This window comes from Bison bison, unplaced genomic scaffold (genome assembly GCF_000754665.1).
Source record: "Bison bison bison isolate TAMUID 2011002044 unplaced genomic scaffold, Bison_UMD1.0 scf7180017845674, whole genome shotgun sequence".
In the NCBI taxonomy this organism is placed as follows: Eukaryota; Metazoa; Chordata; class Mammalia; order Artiodactyla; family Bovidae; genus Bison; species Bison bison.
Window position 1 is genome coordinate 19,094 of NW_011476247.1, and position 5,258 is coordinate 24,351.

General features: G+C 46.0%; 1 long non-coding RNA gene across 1 annotated transcript; it reads left to right on the forward strand.

The window, feature by feature from the left end:
- Nucleotides 1-293: 293 nt before the first annotated feature.
- On the forward strand, nucleotides 294-5,258 carry LOC104986051. The gene is made up of 3 exons (XR_824993.1): nucleotides 294-931; nucleotides 2,600-2,641; nucleotides 5,220-5,258. It is a non-coding gene; the product is annotated as an uncharacterized LOC104986051 (long non-coding RNA).

Here is a 5,258-nt window from a genome sequence, read left to right on the forward strand (position 1 = left end):
GCAGAGCTGGTACTGGAACTGAGGTCCTGTGACCCTGATGCCACTGGAGCAGAGAGCAGGAGGAAGGGGAAATTGAAGTGAATCTTCCAAGGTCCCCTGAGTTCCACTCAGGCAAGGCACACTCCTAGTTGTGAAACAGATTGAGGAATGGCAGGTGGTCATGCTGTGGAGACGTGGTCAGCTCCCTGCCCCTTCTCTGCGCTCTCCCCTTACTCCTTTTTCTACCCAGAAAATAGGGTGGCTGCTCAAGCAGAACATTGTCTTGGGCAGCTGATTTCCGTTTGGACCAGCGGCAGGTAAAGAGCAAGGGTCCATCCGGTGGAGAAGCTGTGGCGCTGGTTGCACAAAGGTGTGCTGTGTCACTCCTGTCTTCTAAGGTAGGTGAAGCGGGTGGATATGGATGAAGGGTGTTGATGCCAGGATGTGATGACGCCTGCAGGAGGCTAAGCTCACACAGTGGTGGTTGTGGGTGAGCTAACACAGTGCTGATATCCTATCTGGCCTTTGATCGGCTCTCATCTGCTCACTGACTATCTATCATGTTCCATGCACTGCTCTAGGTACTGGGATGCTCCCTGAGTGACCACACTGGAATCATGATCTGTGTTCACAGGAGACCCACAGGCGGAGTCAAGTCTGAGAAGCGCTGTTACTTGGTATTTGGCCCCAGCGACCAGAAACACGAAGTCAGGTGGAGATTGCACAATAACCAGGACTGACCCAGCTCCTCCCCTTCTTCTCTTCCCTCTTCAGTGCCTGATCACACCCCTCGGCCAGGATATTAAAAGCTCCATCCATCCTCAGCATCCTCAGGAGCCCTCCTGCGAATCCACGAAGATGAACCGACTCTGCCTCTCTGCAGCCCTTCTCTTCCTCCTGGTTATCCTAGTGGATGGCATCTCAGAGGATATTAACAAGAGCCATGACCACGGTATGTCTGGGCTCACCTCTCCTCTACACACTGGAGGGAAATGAGAGGAGTTCATGGAAAGGGCGGGGGGCATGGGTGGGGTGGGCGCTGCCAGCCCTCTCTGGATTTCTCCTGGGAAATTGGGCAGTTTTAACTCCAAGAACATTTCATCACTCTCAACATGGAAAAAAAAGAAAATTAGAATTAAAAAAATATATATCCAGATAAAGTACCAGATCAGGGACCACCTCCCTGAGACTCTATTCCTGGTCAGTGCAGTGTCTCTGATCCTCACTGTAGGGTAATAAAAAGATATATATGTGATCCTTGACTGATTCATGAGGCAGGCCTTTTGAACTTCTTGGAATTCACTGTTTTTCATAGGTCATGAGATGAGTCATGGACAGCAACTGACGATAACTTCAGAACCACGCTTATCTCCAAAGCAAGACAAACATGCATTTGCAAGTTAGAATTTTCACCAGGCCCCATGACAGCATTTCTGGGGAGAGGGGAGGACACTGAGACTCAGTCAATCACCAATGGCCACAGATCAATCAATATGCCTTTGATTTGAAGCTTAAATAAAAATCCATAAGCACTGGTGTTTAGAGAGCTTTCAGGGTGATGAACACAAGGAGGTGACGTGAGGGTGCTGAGCTCACTGGGGTATGTAGGCTCCGCACACCTCCACTCCGCCTTTGCCCTACCTGTCTCCTCCATTTCACTGGCCCCAAGCTTTATCTTTTATAATAACATGGGTACAGTAAGCGAGGTGTTTCCTGAGTTCAGTCGCTGGTTCTATAGTTATTGAACATGGAGATAGGGGTCATGGAAGCTCTGATTTTCACCCAGTTGGTCACAAGCATTTGAGATCACATGACTCATATCTGAACTGAGGACAGTAAGAGCTCTCAACCAGCAGGATCTGCACGAAGTCCACCCATACACTATCAGAAGTAAATTGACTATGCGACACCCAGTGGGTGTTTGGGGAATTGGTTGGTGTTGGTAGAGACATCACACATTTGGTGTCAGAGGAAAACTCAGACTCAGTCTACCTTGTGATCTGGGGGCTGAGGTGAGACGCGGGCACAGGGGAGTAATGAAAATACCCGGAAACTCTTGCCAGTTATGTGCATTTTCAAAGTTCCTGGCCAAATCAGAAAGTGTGTCAAGTGGGTTGTGACTGGACAGTACCTCGTCCTGACCCCCCTACTACCCTGCCTTGTGTCCTGGGGCAAGCCATCTGCGGTTTGCTCATCTGAACAGGGGTACATGTTCCATGGGTTCTTCGAAAAGATTACCTGTCAGGAATATAAAGAGTTTGATCCATTTCATGACCACTTTTGTCCATTTTCTACTTAGATGTGTTAATTTTGAAAAAAATATGTCTGAGTAACTTCCTTGAGCAAGAAAGAATGTTTAAGTTTCATATAATGATATCTCTTTATTATTAAAATGAATCAGAAAGATATAAGACCACTGAGCAGAGCAACTTCAGGGAAAGGTAAGAAACACAGCCCTTGCGTGGTTGGCTCAGGGGACCAAGGCTGGTACAATATTAGTAAAGTCTCCAAGCCCTTTCCCTTGTCCCCTTTGACTGTTACTTTATTATCTGCTTTTGATCGTTTTCCTGGTTCTTGGTCCAAGCCTCCTAAAACTCTTGGAATTTACTGTCTCTCATAGGTTATGAGATGACTTACGGAAGACTAAATGAGAAGCATTCAGGTACGGACTGGTCTAAAAAAATTTAAACCATCTTGTAAAGGTGTGAACCTTCATGCCCCTTCACCACGCCGGCACCTCTGGGGAGAGTGGGGGAAACTAACTGGGATCAATTATCAGCAGCTGACAATTCAATCAGTATGCTGATTTATTGAAAACTCAATAATATCCATAAACATTGGGGTTCAGACTATTTTCAGGGCGATGAACACAAGGAGGTGATGTGAGGGTGCTGTGCTCACTGGGACATGAAAGCTTCACACCCTCCCCCCCCACCCCCCTACCCCCGCTTTGCCCTGCACATCTCCTCTTCTTCTCTGTCTCTGAGTTGCCTCCTTTCTAAATTTCTGGGAAAAGTAAGTGAAGTGCTTTCCTGAATTCAGTCACTGGTTCTATTGAGTGAGTGAAGATGGAAGAGGGGTCATGGTACCTTTGACTTTTAGCCAGTTGGTCACAAGTATGAGTTATTCAGGATCATGGGGCTGGCATCTGAACTGAGGACAGTCTTGAGCCATCTATGTGCAGAGTCTGATATGCCTGATCATCAAGTAGATTTTTTTTACTAAAAGGAATTCAAGTCATATTGATTCTATTCAATGACTGTGCACTTGCTGAGAGAATCAAGATGGAAGTTACTAAGTCCCTACAAAGCATTGTTCTTGGGGTGGGGAAACAGCTGTGAAAAAAATATGGCAAAATAATTTGCCTTCAAGGAGGGAAACAAACAATAGCAGAGGGGAGAAATCCTGTGATAGATTATAAGTTTCCTGAAGGTAGAGAGGCATGTGGAAAAAGTTTGCTGTCCTTTTTCTCTCCAGGGTCAGGGAAACCTTCTGTGATAAGGAGGCTTTGAGCAGAGGCTGCAGAAGTAACGTGCCTGGTGTGTGTTGGAACAGCAGCCAGGACCAGGGTGGATGGAGCTGGGTGGGTGGAGGGGAGGGGAGTGGAAGGCGATGAGGCTGAGAGGCCATGGGGGCAGGTCATGAGGAGTCTTGTGGGACTTATTAAGATCAAAATTTGACTCCCAGAGAAACGGGGAGTCACTGAGGGATTGGTCATGGGAGCAATGGGGTAGGAATCAGTAGTAAGAGGATCCCTGAGGCTGCAGTGCCGACAGTGCCCTCTAGGGGATGAAGGGCAGACATGGAGGCCCAGGGAGCAGGCTGCTGCAGTGGTCCATATGATCCTTGATGGAGCATTTATTTATGTTGTTCCCTGAATCGATCTCAGGTTTCTTGAATAATATGAATGTCTTGCTCTGTTGAGGTTTCTGTGGAGGCTTCATTACCTAGTCATGATGCATTAAATCATTAGCTATTGTGATTGTTCAATCAACAGCTCCTCTCCCCTCCCTGAGGTGGAGGCAAGGAGGAGGAGGAGGACGGAGGATAAAAGATCAAGGAAGAGGGTAGCAAGGAAAGTTCCAACCCTCTCTCCTGCCAGATACTCCTTCCTGTGCATTCAGAGCCCATGCTGGGGTTATGAGGGTCTTTCCAAAATCATTGACATAACATACCAAAAGACACTTTTATTGTTCTCATCATATAAGAAATACCAACGTTTTTAGGAACTTAGTGTTAGGAAAAGAATTAAAAAAAACATATATTTCTTCTTATAATCACAATATCAGCATATCATTATTCAATTTATAGAATCCTCCTGAGGTATCCAAATTTTCTTCATGCCTTTTTCCATTACAGCCTGTTTCCTTCACATTTTTTTAATTAATGATGGAAAGTTTTAAACATGCACATAAGCACAGAGAATAGTATTATAAAACCCAGGTATCCAGACCCAGTAATTACTGATCTACAGCAAATGTTTCTCACCTCGGAGCTCTTTTCCTACTTTTGGAGTTGTGGGTTTTGTTTTGCGCATTTGTGTATTTATTTTTGGCTTCTCAGGTGGTGCTAGTGGTAAAGAACCCAGCTGCCAATGCAGGAGATGCAAGAGACCTGGGTTCAATCCCTGGGTTGGGAAGACACCCTGGAAGAGGGCACAGCAACCCACTCCAGTGTTCTTGCCTGGAGAGTCCCCTGGACAGATGAGCCTGGTGGGCTACAGTTTGTAGTGTCGCAAGGAGTCCGACACGACTGAAGCGACTTGGCGTGCACGCACGTGCACACACACACACACATTTATTTGGATACATTGGGTCTTAGTTTCAGGTTGAAGGCTCAGTAATTGTGGCCCACCAGCTTAGTTGCCCCATGGCATATGGGCCCTTAGTTTCCTGACAAGGGATTGAACCCAGGATTCCTTAGTTGGAAGGAGGTTCTTAACCACTGAACCACCTCGGAAGTCTTATAGAACTTTTAAGGCTAATCAAAAGCATTATACCAATTTTCCTTAAACTACTTCATGAGAAGATATATATATTTGAACATGATTATTATATTATGTTACATCTAGCAGCATTCATAATTCTGTCCCAGAAAGAAGGTTTCCAAATGGCCTTCTCAATTTGACCATCCCCCACAACTCTAACATTCTCTATTGCAAACAGACAGTTCTAGTTGTTGACTTATATGGAGTTGTGATGACCATCTTCATAACTAAGCCACTGTCCCTCTCATTCCAGCAGCTTCTAAGCCTGCCTTCTGCCTGAAGCCTAAATCAA